Source organism: Phyllostomus discolor, chromosome 1 (genome assembly GCF_004126475.2).
Source record: "Phyllostomus discolor isolate MPI-MPIP mPhyDis1 chromosome 1, mPhyDis1.pri.v3, whole genome shotgun sequence".
In the NCBI taxonomy this organism is placed as follows: domain Eukaryota; kingdom Metazoa; phylum Chordata; class Mammalia; order Chiroptera; family Phyllostomidae; genus Phyllostomus; species Phyllostomus discolor.
This window is the reverse complement of record NC_040903.2, coordinates 51,853,167-51,873,445: the sequence shown is the minus strand read 5'-3', so window position 1 is coordinate 51,873,445 and position 20,279 is coordinate 51,853,167. Positions and strand designations below refer to the sequence as shown.

At 36.7% G+C, this 20,279-nt stretch overlaps 1 protein-coding gene and 1 pseudogene across 1 annotated transcript in view; both read left to right on the top strand.

Annotated features, from left to right (window-relative positions):
* The window catches only part of RASGEF1B (RasGEF domain family member 1B), a 521,074-nt gene that overhangs the window by 461,695 nt on the left and 39,100 nt on the right, over positions 1 to 20,279 (top strand). The window lies entirely within an intron of this gene.
* LOC114491733 lies at positions 11,981 to 12,414 on the top strand (annotated as a pseudogene).

Genomic DNA, 20,279 nt, shown 5'->3' with positions numbered 1-20,279 from the left:
TCCATTTGTAGTTAATGATGGCTTTTTAGGTCTGTCTACACTTAATGTCCCATATCTCCTAGTGTAAGCTAGCTCCCTTTAATATTTTAGAGTTTCTCCCAAAAGGAATAGAAAGAAAGGAGGTTAGGCACATGTGTCAGTTGCTTTTAGACCACTTAAGGAAAAGCAAATATTTCACTGATGGAGATGCCAGGGCTAAAGGTGCCCCAAAATAACAGGAATAAAGGACAGAGAACTTTTTTCCAGAGTACCAGAGTCAAGGAAAGTCCCGAAAGGTGCTGTTGCAAGGATTGGACCTATGGGGACAAAACCAGCTGGGTTAAATGGGGGGTGAAAGCTAAAGTCCAGACTGAGCCTGGACAAAGAGATGGGCCTGGATTCCCATAGGCCCCCTCCCCACTGCCTTCCTGTCCTCCACAGATCTTCCCCTGCCCCCCACCACCATGAGGCAGTGTGGAGTCAGAATTGTGGATAAGAATGGGCTCTGTCCCCATCAGCACAGCCCCCCAGGAGCACCTCACCCCTCTGCTGGTCTGGCTGTGTACTCTTGGATTTCCAGGGCGCATACCTCTGTCTAACAACAGTAGTCACTGACGAGGCTCCCTGCTTTTTCAAGTGTCCTCTAGACCTTTGAAGTGCTCTTCCCAAGGAGACATGAGCAAATTTCTGTCTGAAGAATGTGGCATTACTGAACCCAGCTCCTGAGAGGCTCTTCCAAGGACACCTCACATTTCAGGAACTAAGAGTAAATAAGTATCTACCAATTCATGCTCTTCTTCTTTTCCTTGCTAAGCTGGAGCAGAGAGCAGTTGGGCTGGAAGTCCTCTGTGATACCTGTATCAGTTTGGAAACACCTTTCCTCCTTAGCACTCCAGGGCCTCTATCCTCATGCCCACAGCCTTTACTCATCCAAGGAAAGTCAGTCTAACCCTTTCTTCCATATGCTGTAAGACTAAGCTCTGGGCAAAAGAGCATTTCAATCAGTCGATCCAGGACTAATGCTGAAAGAAATACTGAAAAACACAGAAGAACATGCTATTAGCAGACATAGGGAATATCATGACAACACCCTTGGGGTGTCAGAAAAGCATTAACAAAGCATTAGGTTTCCTGTATGCATTTACTTTTCCTTTTGGTTACTTACAACATACTGCTCATTTTACTGTAGAACTCTATTTATTAAAAAATTATAATAAAAATACATAGCATTTAAAAAATACTTTCTTTTGTTCCCCTGTACTTTCTACTTTTGTGGTTGTTATAATTCTAAATCTTTGTTTCTTTTATCTTGTTCTCTAACTGGATACTGGTCAAGGAATAGTGAGAAAAATAAAAATGACAAGACCAAAACCTATCATTAATTAAGTACTTACTAAGTGCGAAAATAACCTCTGCATTACCTCACTAAGATTTTAGTATCCCCTACCCCTATTTTACAACAGGGGATTGAGGTTTAGAAATGTTAAAAGACTCAAGGTCTCTTGCTTTGTGATCCCAGCTCAAAGGGCATTTTCTCAGGAACTGCCCTCAACTAGGACAGATACCTCTTTAAAAATTCTTATAATCTTATGACATCTACCTTTCCTTCACAGTCATTATGAGTTTGTCATTTTATATGTAGTTAAATGATTTAAGCATTTCTCCCCACTTATGTCTGAGTTCTAGGAGAGCAGAAACCACATCCATTTTTGCTATTACTGATCCCGATGGATAATACATATTGAATGAATGAATGAATATTCAAATGACTGAATAAATAAATGAGTTTTTATCTGTCCAACTGCATAATTTGAGAGTTTTAGTTTAGGCAAGATTGCTTTTTAAATGAAGCACTAGGTGACAGCCTATCCAAAGTGCTATCTACTATGCAGCATTGATGAGTGCTACCTGAACTGCCTGGGTTTGAACTCCAGCTCCACCATTCTTTAACTGTTTGACCTTGGACGAGTTAATTGACCTCTCTGTGTCTCAGTTTCCTCATTTGCAAAATGGAGATAATAGAACTCACTTCATAAAGTTATAAAGATTCAATGAACGTGTAACCCCCCAGAACAGTACACTTGGAAAGTTCTATGTGTTAGATATTATCATATATTCAAGGACTTACTAGAGAAAAATAAAACATTCCAGGCTAGTTTCATTCAAAGAGTACTATGTGTTAGTATTTATTCATTGACTGAAACCACCTGTTCTGCTCCTTCTTAGAAGATTTTAAAGGTGTAAATGACCCTGACTGACGTAGCTCAGTGGATTGAGCTCAGGCTGCTAACCAAAATGTTGCAGGTTTGATTCCCAGTCAGGGCACATGCCTGGGTTGCAGGCCATGGCCCCCAGCAACCGCACATTGATGTTTCTCTCTCTCTCTCTCTCTCTTTCTCCCTCCTTTCCCTCTCTAAAAAATAAATAAATAAAATCTTTTAAAAAAAAGGTGTGAATCTTAGAGAAGTGGCCCTAGATTTTTCACTCTTATGTAGAAAATTCACAACATGGGTCCATCTTGAACTTTTCACTAGTATTTCACCTACAAGTTCAGAAAGAAAAATATTTAGTGAAGGTAAATCATTTAAAAATTTTGAACACATATTATAAATATTTTTAAATATGTAGTAACCTATTGGACCCACATCCTCTACAATCTTTATACACACAAACACACACACACACATATGCATAATATTTTTATTGAAGTGATTGAGGTGACATGACAATGGTTAATAAGATTATATAGTTTTAGGTGTAATTGTGGAGTGAGAAGAGTGATGAGGGGCCATACCCAGAGTTCCATAGTCCCAGATTTTGTCATAACTCTGCCACCTATTAGTTGTCTGGTCTTGCGTAAGTCTGTTAACTGCTTCTTGTCTGTTTGCTCAGCCAGAAAATAGAGATTCTATTAATTAGATTGTGATGGCTGAATAAGATGACTTTCTAAAGACTGGTAAGTCATACATGCTTAGTAAAAGTTAGTTTTGTATGACCTCCCTCCTATCTTATTTTCCTTTTTATAACCATTTCAACCAGGGCTTCACCAATATTTTGCTATCCTTTTCTGCCTTCTCTGATCACTTCTTCAGCATTTTTTTCAGCCTCCCCAAGACCCATGTCATCAAGTGGCTTTTTCCTTCTCATTTTCCATGTGTTCTCAAGGCTCAAAATAATAAAAGTAGAGTAGGAGAAAAATGAGACATTCAGTCAAAACAACTTAATGGGAACTTGTCTACAGTTTTCTTATGACTTGCTATATGATTTTGAGCAAGTTATTTAACATATCTAAGTTTCCTTTAGCTCATCCATAAAAATGAGACCAATTCTCCCTGAAGGATATCCTGGAATCCCTTTTTTCCCTCCTTTGTCCTTTCTCCTTATATCTGTGCCATAATAGAAGTTATAATAGTACTATTTTCAATTTACACTTTCTAAAGCCTTATATATTTTTTGTATTACTTAGTGACCAGATAAAAATTCTGAGGTATTTCAGTTTGCCACTATCACTCCATTTTCAGAGAAAAATGAGTTCAGAGAAGACATATATATATATAATTTGGTAAGTCACAAAAACCCTAGAACACTGATTTATTCTACTGTGGTCCATCAGGCTTTTATGACTCACCTCCTGTATGCATTGCACTGGCAAAGGACTGGTGCTGCAGCAAGGGCCCCATACTTTTTTGTAACAGAAAGTGCAAAAATTAAACTGATAACTGAAAGTATTAGATGCTGAGCCAAATGAATAACCCAAAATTCCTTTCATTTTCATTGATTGGTCTGTGAAGAGTCTCTTTTTTTTCTTAGATAGAATTCCCCTATCATCTTGTCAGATAGCCCTGTCTCCTGTGGGTTCCACGGATAGTCCATGACAGAAAGAGGCTAATTTTACTTTGGCAATATTACTTCAGTTTTATGTAAGCACTAGCTTTTAGATGGCTCTCTTTCAACAATGGTCTGTTTGGACTTTAAATTGGGCATGTTTAAATGTATGCTAACACTTTTAATTTCTGTGGAACAACAAAACTGAAGATTGGAAATTATCTTGATAAGTTTTCTTCTGAGGTTTTTCCTGAGTCCATGTTTTAGGTCTGAGTGTATGAGAAGTATGTAGAGTTTCAGTTTCACTTTTCATGAAACTGAGAAGTGATAGAATTGATTATGAAACTCCACAAAAATAAGGACTATAAAAATATCTGGGATATTTTCTAATTTTTTAAAAATACATTTTCTCACGAGTTTTGATAGGGCTTCTCAGGAATACTTCAATTTTTGAATATACATATATTCACACACCTCAGACACTGTAAGATATGAAGAGATGTCTTGTGAAAGGCTTCCTTCCTCTTTTCCCCTCTCACTCTCTACCACCTACCTAGTTCCATCTGTTTCCCTCAAATAGCTAACCACTTAGCACCTCTGTTTATCTGCCCCCCAAATTTTTAGGTAAAAAAATAATACATAAATAGTACAAATATGTGTTGCTTCTTTTTTCTTTCTTTTATATATTTTATAGCATACACTACATAATAACCTATAACTATTTTACTAAATAGCACATGAGCATCCCATGTCAGGACAATTTCCTTAGTATTTTCTATTATACTTGCAAAGTGTTTTATCCTGTGAATATATCAAAACTTAAGACAATTAGTTGCTTCTCATCTACCTTTCATGTGTTATTTCACATAATAAGTAATGTGTATCTATAGGATAATTTTCTTGCCTGGTATTGTTGGTCCAAAAGGTACATGCATTTGTAATCCTCCACAATGGATTTTTGCTAATCTGATGAGTTAAAGGAAAAGTTCTCAGTATAGTTTTTATTCACATTTTTGTTAATGAGTCATTGAGCATCTTCCATCTGTATAAAAGCCTTTTCAGATACAAACTGTGTGATCATACTCTTTGCTGATTTTTTTCTTAGATTATTGATGATTTACACCTAGTAGAAGTACAGTAAATAAGTGTACAGTCTCTATGTTCTAAGTTTGCTATGGGATAAGCTCCTTTTTTAGTAAAAGGTGGCCATTTTTATCTTTTTTTTGTATTTGAAACTACAGATGGTTAGTTTTGGCAAGCCCTAACAAATTACTCTGTTTTTAAGAGTTGGATACAGTTAAATTTGAGCAAATGGAACCATAACTACATATATTCCTTCTCTTTCTATTGCTCTCCTCCACCTGGTTCAAATTTGCTCAATATATTTGAAAGAAACAATAACAACTAAGAAACTCCCTGTCTTTCTTCCTCTGTAAGTAATTTTAGAATAATTTTACCAGTCCTCACAGTAAGAACTGAAAGAACTGGTAACATGAAAAGAAAAAAAAAGTGGAATTGTCTGCAACCAAATTAATCTAACACTATAGCTAAATCGTTGCACTTTCTTCTCTCAGAAGTTTGAAAATGATTCTTATTCAGTCAACATACAGTTTTCAAGATTTGGAAAATAGTGGTATGTCCTTATTAAACCAGCTATAAAATTAACTTATTGACTTTATAATACACACTTAGAAAAAAAGAAAAAGTTATGGTATGATGGGAAGATTAGTTGGCTATATGTTGAAAATTAATTTTGCATGTATTATTAAGCAGTAATTATAAGTCAGACATTCTCCTGAATACTGAAAATATCTAGTAGTAAAGAAGGAAAGTGTGCTTCTTGCCTTCAGAATCTGTGTTGTAAACCAGTCACTCTTTACCCTGATTACAATAGAATCACCTGGGGAGGCTTTGCTAAAATACCCATGCCTGCCCTAGGCCAGGAATTTTAGGGGTGCAACTCAGTAACAAATATTTTTAAAAACTCCCCAGAAGATTCTAAAGTGAAGGCAGAGTGGAAAACCACTGGTTGGTCTAGCCATACCCCAGAGAGAGCAAGAAAACCACAAAATATTTTCAAGAGGAAGTGGTCATGGAAATTTTTATGTGATGTAATATGAACTATACAGCATCAACTTTGAATCGTTCTTGTCACAATGTTTAACTAAAAAGCAGTAGTCCAATGTATAGATAACTTAGAAGACAGAAGAACAATTTAAATGGAACCTTAAGGAAAAATATCAGACAAGCCCAGAAAGCAGTACGTTCTCGAAGACAAGTGGCCTGGTGTCTTCAGAAAAGGCAAAGTCATGAAAAACAAAAAAGGCCTGAGAATGGAGTGGGGACTGACACACTGTGAAAGAGAGCAAAGAAAACAACAGCCAAATGTAACTCATTAACCTTGATTACATTGTTTCAAAAAATCCTTTGGAATAGTTTTTGGGAACACTTTAGGGAATTTTACCCTTGTGACCACATGAATGGACCTGGAGAACATTATGCTAAGTGAAATAAGCCAGTCAGAGAAAGACAAATTCCATATGATCTCATTCATTTGTGGAACCTAATGAACAAGCTAAACTAACAAGCAAAGTAAAGACAGACTCATAGAGAGCAGACTGACAGCTCCAGGGATGGGGGGCGGTTGGTTAGGGACTAGAGGGATTAAGCAAAAAAGAAAAAGGACTAGTGGACATGGATAACAGTGTGGTGATTGTGGGGGTGGAGTGGTGGAGGGATGGGTGGAGGTGGAAGAGAATATAAGGGGATAAATGGTAATGGAAAAAATACAATAAAAATAAATTTTAAAAAGGAAATTTAAATATTTATACATACTAGAAATTAAATGATATTAGTTAATATTGTTGATTTTTCTTAGGAGCTTAAGTATATAAATATCTATGTACAAGAATGTTCATATTTTTCAGAGCTGCATACTAAAGTATTTAAGGGTGGCAACAACTTTTAAATGGTTCTTTGACAACACTAAATTGAGTCACACAAATAGATAAGCAAATATAGTCATACCTTTTAAAGGAGTTTGGAAAAGGCTAAAATATTAAGGATAAAGGAGGCTGCTAAATGGAATGATAATTATATTTAATTAACTACCATTTATCGAGTGAATTGTGTATTCCAGATACTGTACTGAAGCATGATATTATTTCTCTTCTAAAACAAGCATTATTATTTTAATTTCACAAGTGAGAAAACTGAAGCTTGTAATGATTAAACATCTTGTTCAAGTTCACACTGAATCAAGATTTAAACCAAGTTCTTCCTGTTTCCGTTATGGGTGATCTTAATCATTACGTAGTATTGCTCTGCCACTAAATTGTACCACAGCCATTTCTGTGGTTAAGGAAAGCACACAAGCTTTGGATTTAATTCAAATATAGTACCTATTACAAAGAAAATCCACGTGACATTTATGTGTCAGCTCTATAGACTGTGTCCTCCTTGTCATACAAAGACCACAGAGTCAGGCCCATCTGGATCCAATTGTGGCTGTGTCATTTATTAGGGGCTTATTCTTAAGCAATATTTAAAAACTTCCCCAACTTCGATTTCCTCTTGTATAAAGGTGCAGATAATATTAAGGACTTTGTATGATTGTTATGCAGATTAAATAAATATATGTATATAAAAAGCACTTAGCCCAATCCCTGACATGTAGTAAATGCTCCATATATGTTACTCACCCTATACCACCTTTTATTAAATTTATTTTGAATGGCCACATATGATTCCTGCTTATATAGAAAACCCTCTGATGCTCAAAGTGATTGCTGATGCTGAATCCTTCAATCATATACATTAACAATCAACTTAGCATCAGGGACCATAGCTTTGAATCCTTAAAACCTATGATAGTAGTAAAATCAAAAGCAGGTCTATCTCTTTGCCACTACAGAAGTCAATACTCAGGAGATAGGTGCTGATGTAAAGAAAAGTGGTTTATTTTCAGGTGTCAGCCATCTGGCAGATGGGGGACTCATGTGTCAAACCTCATCTCCCTGTGAAGATGAGGGACTCATATCTCAAAATCCATCTCCACATCTCAGTGGAGGTAAAGGTTTTTTATAAGGAGGGAGAGGGGAGCAGAAGAGAGAGATCAGAGTGGGGGGGGGTTGAAAAGTACTCTATGTGCAGATGAGCACAGTCTGCTTTGATAAGGCAAGTGATGGTCCAGTGTGCATCACCCTGGTTTAATTGTCCTGGATTCACATTTTTTGTTTTTACATCATCCTAACTCCATGGTTGAACATCAGAAAAGCTCCTAGAGCTGGGAGGCCTAAAGGTCAGAGTCTGTGTCTTTTGATGCTAATTCCTAGGATTCTTACACAAAGATGATGTTTATCTATAAGCTACATATTAGCCAGAGTTAGCAGTTACAGAAATACTGTCAAAAATGATGGGGTGGGTTATAATTCCCAACTGTTACAAATCTCCACTGTCAATTTTTCTATCCTATCCATTGAAGTTAGATGGTGGTAGCCAAAACACTTTAGAAAACTAGAAAAATTCAGGATACAGTCTTGTTTATTAATGAAAAATAAAATGTTACAGACAATTAACTGAACTAGAGAATAATATTCACAATTGTGTATGATAGATTTTATTAAAAAGCAATTTTTCTCCTAAGATCACCCTCATTTATATCAAAGAGCCTAATCAAAACCAATTCATTTACTGCATTAAATACAGTTTCAATTCAGCCTGATTATTTGCATGAACACAACAGGAATTGATCATATAGGCTTTCTTAAATCTACTTGGCTGGACCATTACAAGGAATTTTCAGATTGAATTTTAATTAGCTCCACCTGGCAGAGAAGCCATGCCAAACAATTGCACCAGACTTTGCCTGCAATACCTGCAGGTACAAAGGAGTTCCTTAAGTTCTCAAGGTCCCCCCATGTCTTGAGGTTATTTCTTGAGACCTCCCAGGAAGTCAACCTTCACTCCTAACCTGGAAAGGTTGCCACGAACCATGTAAGTAGGCCAGGCACCAGGCCTTTTCTACAAGGGGCTTTTCTTGGCTTTCAAAGTAAATATTCATTTCTTAACATTTTCTTCTGACATCCAGAACTTAGGCATGTCTCTCCCAGACATGAAATTCCAGTCAAATTCTTGGCTAATAAATCCACAATTGAAAAGTGGAACAAATCACATTCCTATTGAATTTATGCAAACATATTGCCAAGAAAATAATATTACTCATTAAAAGTTTTCAAATTCTGGAGGGTTCAAGTAGGGAGAAAAGTATAAATGCTTCAATATTGCTATAATTTACCAAATTGCTCTATGAAAACAAACAAGATTTTTTAATCAGCAATATTTTTAACAAAGTCACAAGAACAATAATTATCCTCAGCTCATTCAATCCCAGAATCAATTCTTGTTTATCCCAATTATCCACCAGCATCGCTATGATCCTAGTCATTCCCCAGAGCCCCATATATTCTCATATATTTTAAAGGTATGATCTGAAAATTTATTCTCAGAAAGTCATATTCTAGAATAAGTTAGAAGATGTAATATTTTTACAAATGCATCAAAATGTAAAACAATGACCATCTCTAAACAACAAAAAAATATTTACAATGACATGGTTATAGATTAGATTACCATGCAATTGACAAAGGAATTTGACTTTTTTTGGTAAAAACATTTTAAGATAACAACCAGTATTATAGATGAAAGTGTATCAGAACAAGAAATCAATTAATTTGCTCGCCACTGTCAATTGTACCTGGGGTTTCTTTTGAGAAATAACAATTGGTTTTGGGAAATCAAAGGGAGCTTTTGGCCTTTTCATTTGTCATTAAAATTATTACTCTGCTTTACCATCTATCTACGCACATTTTCTTTTTCTTTCATATTCTCTTCTGCCTATTTCTATCTCCCTTCTTGAGAATTCCTCCCCCAATGTTCTTCTTATCTGTAATCCCTTTCCTTTATTATTTTTTCTTGTGATTTTTACTGTCTGAGAGGGGAGTAAGGTCTTTCCACCTCTTTAAACCATCAATTTAAATCCTTTCTGACTAGAATCCTTATGATGTAACAACATAGAAACTTGCACATAAGAGGTCTTATTCCATTTACCAGACCTTGCCAAAACAATTAGGGACCGAGACTGAGTTGCTCCTTTTCAAAACATAAGCAAATACAAAATCCAAAGCAAAGACAAATTTCAAAAATGAGTGTTCTCAAACTAAATACTCTAAGAGGAGGGTCTGAGAATAGTCTTAGAATCTTATCTCACACACACCAGTACCACAAATGACCTTAATGAAGTCCAAATGTAGGATGCCCAAATGGTGGAGACAGAGGATTTCTGGTGTGTACAAAACAGCAAAGATCACACCAAGCCCCACAAAAACAAGAAGGCAAACAAAGCAAAAAAGAATAATAAGAAGAAAAAGGTGAGGAGGAGGGGGGGAGGAGGGAGAATGAGAAGGAGAAGAAAAGAAAGCAAATAAAGCAAGTGTAACCAAAACAAACAGTTGAAGCTCTCAAACAGAACCTGAAGTTCTCCCATGAAGGAACAAGGAAACAAAACTAACAGACAATTAAGAAGCAGTATGTAACAAGAAAAGCAAACAATATCCAAAACAAAACCCAGAGTGCTCCAACCAAATCCAACACTAGGGGACTGGGAATTTTTTTCTTGTCACTGAACCATGCCTACTGCCCAGCAGTGCCTATTGATTCTTACAGAATCCCAAATGGTCAAAGAAGTGGAGCAGTGGCACCAGGGACTTAACCAGACTGGGCTTATCAGCCCACCAACAAACCATTTCCTTTCACTAGCAAAGAAAGTATTTAAAGGCTGCTGGTGCCTTGAGTGGGAGAACAGGAAGAGTTCTTGATATAAAGAAATCTTGACAGCTGCTGGGAAATTCCTGCAACCCTTGCAAAGGGGTAAATCTGATGCAAGCATCTGGAACCCCCCAGCCTGGGCCCTCCAGGCCTTACTAGGATTCACATAATCCTGGCAGAATCACCAGAATAGTAACCGAAAGCAAGTCCAGCTGCCTGCTGCTATGAAAGCCAATACTCAAGAGGCAGGGGCTAATGTAAATAAAAATGGTTTATTTTCAGGTGCTGGTAACCTAGAAGTTGGGACTCACATCACAATGTCCATCTTCTGGGAAGATGGTGAATTAGTGTCTTAAAGCCCATCTCCACCTCTCAGTGGAAGCAGAGGTTTTTTGTTTTTTGTTTTTTTTAAAGGAAGGAGAAGGGAATAGAACTAAGAAATAAAGGGGGGGGGGTGGTTGAAAAGTTCTCTATGTGCAGACAAGCACAGTCCATTTCAATAAGGCAAGTGATGATCTGGTGTATAGCATCCTTGTTTAGTCATCCTGAATTCACATATCTTGATTTTACATCATCCTGACTCCATGGTTGAAGGTAAGCAAATCTTCTGGAACCGGGGTGCCTAAAGGTCAGTCTGTATTTTTTGAAGCCGGTACCTAGGATTCGTATACAAAGGTGATGTTTATCTATAAGTTACATATTAGTCAGAGTCAGCACTTACAGAAACAATGTCAAAAGAATGGGTGGGTGGGTTATAATTCCCCACTCTTACAATTTTCCACTATTACAGGAGAATGCAACTTGTGTTCAAAAATGTGTTTGCAGTATTAAATCATCAGTATGATAGTTTATGGTTCATTATTACAACTGTACAAGGTATTAAAAATTCCCTATAGGAACTTAAAATTGAAATAATTTTAATGGGTCACCAGTCCTGGCTATTGTGGCTCGGTGGATTGAGTGTCAGCCTATAAACCAGAAGGTTGCTGGTTTGATTCCCAGTCATGGGTACATGGCTGGGTTGCAGTCTAGGTCCCCATTTGGGGGAGTGTGAGAGGCAGCCAATAAATGTATATCTCAGATGTTGATGTTTCTCTCCCTTTTTTTCTCCCTTCCTTCCTGTCTCTCTAAAAGTAAATAAATAAAATCTTAAAAAAGATAAACTTAAAAAATAAAAATATGGGTTTCTAAAATGTAGGCAGAAAGAGCAATTTACAATATATCTTGGGACTATGAAAGTTTATTCCAGGTAAATGGAATAGTATGATAAAAATCATAGAGATGGGAAAACACAGACAAGCAGTTCACTCAATTGGATTAGTACGTATGTAAAAGTAAAAATAAGCATTTCTTTTAAAGCTCCATAATCCGGGCTTTGCTCTAGGTGCTCCAGTCAGGAGAGACAGATGAGAACTGGGTGGGTAGCAAGTAGCCTGCAGCATTTGCTCATTGTCACAATGAGTTTGCCCCTCAATCCCAAACCTTTCTTCAGTAGATTAACAGGAAAGCCAGTAATGGTGAAACTTAAGTAGAAAATGGAGTACAAAGGCTATCTGGTATGTGTAGATGGCTATATGAACATGCAGCTTGCAAACACAGAAGAATACATAGATGGAGCATTGTCCGGATACCTGCGTGAAGTTTTAATAAGGTGTAATAATGTCCTTTATATCAGGGGTATTGAAGAAGAGGAAGAAGATGGGGAGATGAGAGAATAGCATCTTTTGTGAGGAATTTTTTAAATATTTGTTTCTAGGTAATAAAATGTGTGCTTGTTTTTCAAAACAATAGTAAAATAAAAAATAAGTAAAAGTAAAAATAAGAGATAAGATTGGAAATATTGGTTGAGAACCTTGATTGTTTCAATAGAGCAAACCACTGGCAATTTTGGAGCAAATGAGTAATTCAATTTCCTGAAATGCCACATATCATGGAGAGTCTATTCTGGCAGTATATGTGTATCTGTATCTGTCTTAGTGATGGGGCAAGGGGTGGCAATCAAGTAGGCAGCTGTTTCCCTAATCTCTGAGTGCAATGGGACCAGAAATGGCAAGAATGGTAAGGAGAATTTTGGGGGTAGAAAATGAGAGGATATAGCTGTGGACTGAATTCAGGTAACAATCTCAAATAAAGAGGCCAAGAGAACTGTGAGGTCTCAACCCTGAGAAAAAGATACCATAATCAGAACTTAGAAGATCATAAAGGGTAGCTTTTCTGGGGGAGGTGAGAAATTTCCTGATGGAAATGGTGAGTTTGTTTGACCTTTGCCTTCTTTTAATTAGTAATACTACAACCAAACCACTGTTTGAGGCTGGTTATCATAAAGCTGAAGGCTTGAAACTATGAGATAAATCTCTCCTCAACTTAGGTAGCAAAGCACCTAACACTGTATGAGCCAATACATGGGTACGGAACAAAGAAAAAGGCTTCAGAAATCTCACCTGGAACTAGTGTGCACAGACTGCTCAGAATAGCTTCTGCTTTAGAGCTTATGAGTGTCCCATGGTCCATAAGATCTGTAGCTCCATCTGCTTCATGGATGGGCTGGTTGAGAAAAGGAAAAGTGAGTTTAGGAAGCTACATAATAGGTCAAAAGGTAGTGACATTCTCACTCATTTATTTATTCAGTATATATTAAGCACCAAGTATTGTTGTAGGCATAGGAGTTATATATAAGGCCTTCACTCATGTACTTTTTATTCTAATTATTCTATCAGAATTTAAAAAATACAATTCCAATAGTAAATACATAAGTGGATAAATAAGATAATTTTAGAGAGTGATACATTCTTCTCGAAGTGCCTCTTCATTCTTAGCAATGACCTAGAACTAATCTGTCCTGGCAATACTCATACCTAACTCCTCATCCTTCAGGTCTTACCCTGAGAGAAGGTGTCTCTGCCCCCCCCTAAGCAGGGCCCCACAGCTGTTCATCATCCTAGTAATGATCACTCTCTGTAATGATTGACTATTTATTTTTTTTCCTTGTATAATGTCTGTCTTACCCACCTGGATGGTATCCCCATGATAGCAAGAACCTTGTCTATTGTTCTCATGGGGTTCCCAGTGCCTTTTCTAGGGCTTGGCTCACAGTAGATTCTCAGTAAATATCTTTGGAATTAGGGTGACCAACCATCTCAATTTGTCAGAAACTGAAGGTTTGCCCAAGACATAGGGCTTTCAGTGCTAAAACCAGCACAGTCCTGGACAAATAGGGATGGTTGGTCATCCTATATAGAATGCATATCCTTTGGATAAGAAATTAGTCCCAGAAATAGACCTTTCATCATCACAGTTAAATCTCAAGTCTCCTTAGTCAAGCCCTGAGCAGAGGCATCACTGTGCCATGGTACACTTAGTTGCAGCCCCTGCCTCTAAGATCAGCCAAACCTTAGAGAAAAATGAAAGCAGATCCATAGGGACACTTGCAAGCATCATAATCACTACTTTACTGTGGACATTGAACTCTAGGGCAAGAATATGCCAAGAGTCATAAAATCATTGGGGTTGGGTTATATCTATCACTTCTGGGTTTCCTAAAGCCTCTTGGCTCCTTTCTAAGGTATCCAGACGGAACTGGACTAAAAACTGACAATTGAAAAGGTCATAATATGAAGTAGCTTTTGGCAGCTAGAAGACATCCCTGAAGTCATATAATCCAGTCCACCCCAAATTTTCCAGTTGAGGAAACTAAGAATTTGAGATGCTAACTTCTCCAATGGAGAGCCAAGTTTTATGGGATGCTCTTTATTTGTTCCTACACTGACCAGAGTCCCTTTGCAGTACTGGCTAGATGCCCCTTTTCTAGTCCCGCCCACTGTGTACTCTGAGCAGGTTGTCCTGTTGTGCATTTCCTCCTTCATTCTGTGTGCTCTGGAACAAGTTCTGCTACCTTTTTTGCAAATGACTTATTTCAATATACTGGACATTTTTCCCTAAAAGGACTCTTGTTTAACAGGTTTAGACATTCCTTCTTCTTTGAGATTTGGTGTAAAAAATAAAATTTTCACCACTATGTAGCTTGCTGAGCTAGAGAAGGAGGGAGGGAGGGAGGGAGGGAAGAAAAGTGAAAAACCCTAAAAATTATAAAAATTTATGAAGCTTAATAGATACCTTGCTTGTTAGGTGAGATGTTCCTGGAGTTTGTCACTGTGATACACTTTAAAAGATTGCTTCATGGAAAGCACAGAACAAATTCACATTCATTTATATTTTGTTGTCTGTTCTGAATCAAAAAAATGATACATGTCTGCCATTAGCCTTAGTGCAAAAGCAGGAGTCGGGCTTACAAAAATTGAATCTATTTAAAGATATTTTCAAATCAGCATGTCCTAGTTTAACTGTTTTGGGGAAAATATGCAGCTTGTTGTTGGTATTTTGGAATTTAGAAAGTTTGGGTTCATGACTGCCTTTTGTAACAGTTTGTGTTCAACTTTTAACTTAGGAAGCCAGGCATTTAAAAAACTTTTTATGAGTTCTTTATAAAAACTAGAACTAAAGATGAAAGTGTTACTAGCTGGGCAACTTTATCCAGAGTGAGACATTTCATTTTATCCTTTGTTATGACTTTTGTCCCACGAAAGTTGTTAAATTCATTCCTCCATGGAAAAGGCCTTGATCTTTCTTAGGTCTCTTTCTTTACATACATTTTCTTAGGGGAAACTCTTTAAAATCACTGAGCAGTAGCCTGGGCCAGGAAGTTCCTCTTCTCCAACTCGTTCCAAAATCTACCTGGACAAGCAAGAGCAGTGTCCTTCCACCCCACCTGCTTGTCCAAACACTTCTCAAAACACACACTTTGGCTCTCCCAACAGACCTGAAGTAAATGGTCTGTTCCACTAACAGGGACATTTTGTCTATATTTTCAACCCCCTTTTGCCTTTAGTCCTTGACCACTCTTCAGCAACAGCTAATTATGCACAATTATGTGAATAATTGTAGATTCTAAAATTATCACCAGTTAATTCCAGGCCTCAGAAACATTAATCATATGCTAGTGGAGTTGGTCTGTGGGAGATTTGACTTTAAGGCAGGCATCAGTTAAGAATCAAAAAACTATTTTGTGTGTTTATTCACAATACACATCTCTCTCTGAGAGGGAACACACACTATCACATCAAAAAACAAGAGAGGAGCTAATTTTGATAAACTATGTGAGATGCATAACATCCTTTAATAAACTTTTCACATAGTATTTTGTACTGTGGGGCCAAGTAAAATTCTCTGTACTATTGACTGTTATATTGTATAAATGTGACTAATTAGTGAGCAGGAAATAGGTAAAATAATAAACATACTATTATATATTGCCTTAAAGTGTAAGCTTTATATATAGTTTAAGATTATGCAGTATGGAAATATCCAATTTTGATTATATTTTTTTGTTTTTTTAAGAAATGTATAACATATAAAAGTATAAATGCCTGTGTACCCACCATGCACAAATGACAATAATGAACATTTTGTCACATCTACTCTACGTCTTTCTTTATGAGGAAAATCAAAGACCACATATAACGCTGAAGTTCCCTCTGCCTTCTGTCCTCAGTCTCACCTTTGCCCCTTCCCAGTGACACCCGTGCTCTTTAATTTACTAGGGAAATAGTTCAACTACCATGATCCACTCCATTTGTTTTTATATAGAAAATATATTTAGCTTTATGTGTTTCTGTAGCAATATCTAGCTAAATATACCACACAGAAACTCTGGCTTTACTGTGGAAATAATGATTCCCATGTGTCAAAATAAATGTTTGGACATTTCACAAAATTAACCTTCTTAGAATCATCTGGAAATGACAACAATGCTCTAATACTTGTAAAAATGATAGAGTCTTATGAAAATCAATTATTCTATTATATGAAAGAGAAAATACCTTAGAGATATGTCTGCATGATGACAATAGTAAATGCTTACTGGATAAGCTTTTTCAGTCAATATAATTTCTTCAATATACTTTCTGAAGTGTTATTAATAGTGTAGACCATGTGACTTTAATGATAACACAAACAAGAGTTTCCTATTTTATCACCTTGAATATTAAATAAGTTAAATGGTATTAAGAATATTTAGAGAATTCTAATAAAAGGCTTTAGCAACATCTAGAGAATTCTTTATCATTTTATCAAGAAGTGTGTAATAGAGAATATTTGTTATCATATTTGAAAACAAATTGTACTTCCATAATGTCCAAGTAGCTCCAGAGATTTCACTACTGTAGGAATAATTGGGAAGTAAAATTGTGTAGGGTTTGAAGTCTTGGGCTTATCACCCAGGCTCTGTGACTGGTGTAACTTTGCTATTATCTTGTTGGATGGCCTTTGGCCTTGGAGAGATCATTTAATTTCCCTGGGATTCAATTTCCTCATCTCAAATAAGTCCTTAAAAAAAAAACTTCCTTGGTTGGTGGCATTGGGGTAGGGAAAGGTGAAAAGAGATTATCATTAATATTTCTCACAGCTCTAAAATTTTATTATTCTATTATTCATTTTATCCCTTCTCCCTTCCCACTCAATGTTCTAGTATATAGATTGGTAATTAATCAAAACTAAGGGGATCTTCTAGCAAAATAATCAGACTTAATACTAAAGGTTATAAGAATTTGAAACAAAAAAATCTTTTTAAAAAATTCATTGTAGAATTAACTCATTCACAAGGAACCAGACAAAAACTGCTAGAAAAGGACACTAGAAATATAGAAATATATTTATATTTACTATTAACTATAAAGGTTTTATAGGATGAAGAATATTTATCTAAATATACCATTTTAAATATAGTTGAATTTCTACTTAAAACAATGATATATGTATCTTATGAAAATGATGCATGTTTAAGGTTGTGAAGCATTTCTTTGTCAGTGCAGTAATAATAATTAACTGCATTATATAATCAGTGAAGATGGTGAGACTGTCCCATGACCCTGTAATTAGGTCAAGTTATATTTACTTTCTCAATATCAATATCCCTCTTGGGAATATTGCAAATCACTACTTTGGAAGAGTATATAAGAATTGACAAATGAGTGAAATGCTAAAGCTTATACAGGGAAAATAATAAATTTGCCTTTCAATAGTTCTTATCTGCTATAAATGAAAATAGAGACATGTCTTAGAGGATTTGGAAACCCCCACTATGTGTTGTGGAATTTTCCAGGCAGCCATTGCATTCTTTGGTACACCTCTGTGGTCTGGGAGGTAAAAGGCAGCAGTGATAAAGGATCACGGGGACTGGTCGAAGAGACTTCCCTGAAGTTATCTTTTCTAGTTCATTCCCTTCTACTTAGGGGTGTTTTCTTAGCAAATTTAAATAAGTGGCTATCTATGATATTTTTAGTGATCCCAGGAAAGGAAAATATATGCTCTGTAGTGACCACTGTTATAATCGACTGACCCTCACCGACACAGCATTCTCCACACATGAGACAATGGATGTGAACATTGCAAACTATAACAAATGTTGTGAATTATTATTGAGATGACTGTCCCAAGGCTGACCCAATTGTGTGTTTTCTCACAAGAATTCCTTCCAAGTGGCAGGATTCATTAACAGTTATGAAGGGATTGATACTACCAGGCAGGGACTCAAGATCTTGGATATCTAAATCTTCATGTCCTGCCATCATGACACTTCTCTCAGATAACAGAGAAATGTATGTACTGGGGCAATGCCAAATACATGCACACTTTTTACTACTATGAAATTCCAACACTACCCTCTCATAAGCTGGGTTGGCCCATGAGCAGCATTCCTTTCACTCAGGCTAGGTGGAGGAAGAGGACTTGAAACCAAAGCCCCCAAGAGGTCTCCTTCCCCTTCTCACTTTAGGCTCTCAGATGATGAGGAAAGGGAAGTCAAGGAAAAGCATACTAAAAGGAAAGGGGAAAATACGGGATTTTCTCTAAGGTTTGTTCTCTGTGAAAGGGGCTGGGGGGTGGGAGTGGAAGGGTTATATTTCCTTCCTCTTCCTTTAACTCTATTTTCTGTGCAATACCAATAGCTTTCTTCTTTATATAAAACCAACATTTTGGTATCGGTGCCATACTCTAGGTATTAAGGGTTTTTGTTATTATTTACCCTTTAAAAAAACTGAACTTGCGTGTTCCAGAGAAGCTGTGATTAGATCATAGATCCTGTAGGCTAAGTTGACCAACAGCAAAGTAATATTAACATACCTTGCTTAGTAACTGGTAAGTGATTTTCACAAAAATTTATTCATGTTTTTGCTTTATAAAGTACTCATAATCTTTTGTCAATATACAAGAGTGACAATATGCATCAAATTGATCAAAAGTGGGCTTGTCTTCTTGGCATTTGTAGGCTGTGGTCTAAATGGACTATTGATAAGTTGTGTGACCAATGTCTTTGTTTTTTCTTATAAACTGGAGCTAAGATTTCATATCCTTGGAATGTTCATCTCCATATTCTACAGTGATATTGAGAAAGTAAGCAAAAGAGAAAATATGGATATGTTTTGAAAAGTCACTTGGCCATTTCACAGGGTCCTTTAAGATTGAGAGAGGAAACTCAATGCTGAAAAAGACTGTTACTCCACCTAGAACATATTTAGTGTGTTTCTGACACTGAAGCTGTGATCCATTCCTGTACACTTTTTCCTCATATCCTATCTTGTGTTCTGAGCCTCATTCCTCTTTCATGCAGCAAGTTTTAAATATTTGAAGGCACTGATGCTTTGTGATATTTTCATTTAAAGTTCAAGTATATTAAGAATATCATAAACCAAAATAATTATATTAAACTTGCGTCTGAGACAAATAATAAACATTGCTTTGCAATGAACACAACTGACTTCCAGTTTAATTAAATACACGTATCTACTAGAGTTTTCTTTTTTACAAAATAAACATTTATTTTGGAATGATTTTCAATTTACAGAAAAGCTGTTGGGATGACAGAGAGTTCCCATATATTTGGCACCTAGTCTACCCCAAGTCAACATCTTACCCCTTCTAATGGTATATTTGCCAAAACTAAAAGACTGACCATGATATGTTATTAATTAAAATCCAGGCCTTATTCAGAGTTCTACTTTTTCCACTAAAGTCCTTTTTTTTTGTTTCAAGATCCAATCTAGGATATCACACTGCATTTAGAACTATATTCCTTTTAAATTTGATTGGTCACCCCAGTCATTTTCCCACGAGACAGAGAATGGGTGGGCATGATGTTGTCTTTATTAGTGAGATGGAGAAACTGAGGCTTGGCAACACCAAGGGACTAAGACACCTTAGTGGGGCCAGCCTCACTGTGCACCCTTCTTCTACATTTCCCACCCCCCTCCAGCCAGGACTCTTGGTTTTCAGAAGCCCCTGTAGATGTCCCACCTGGCCTACCTCACCCTACCAGTGCAGACAAGAAGAGATGCCTCTACTAGACTGGGCCTACACTGGACCCATCACTTCTTCCCTGAGATTTGAGGGCCAGGACAATGTCTTAGTGACTTCAACCCTCTCTGTAAAAGAGAGAGGGAGAGGGGGAGAGAGAGACTGAAACAGAGTGAGAGGGAAACACTGTTATTTGCCTATGCAAGACATTCATTTGTGATAGATGAAAAATGACACAAATTATTTTCAGTTTCTCTAAGAGGAATAGTCTGTTTCCCCATCTCTTGAATCTGGGCCAGCCTTAT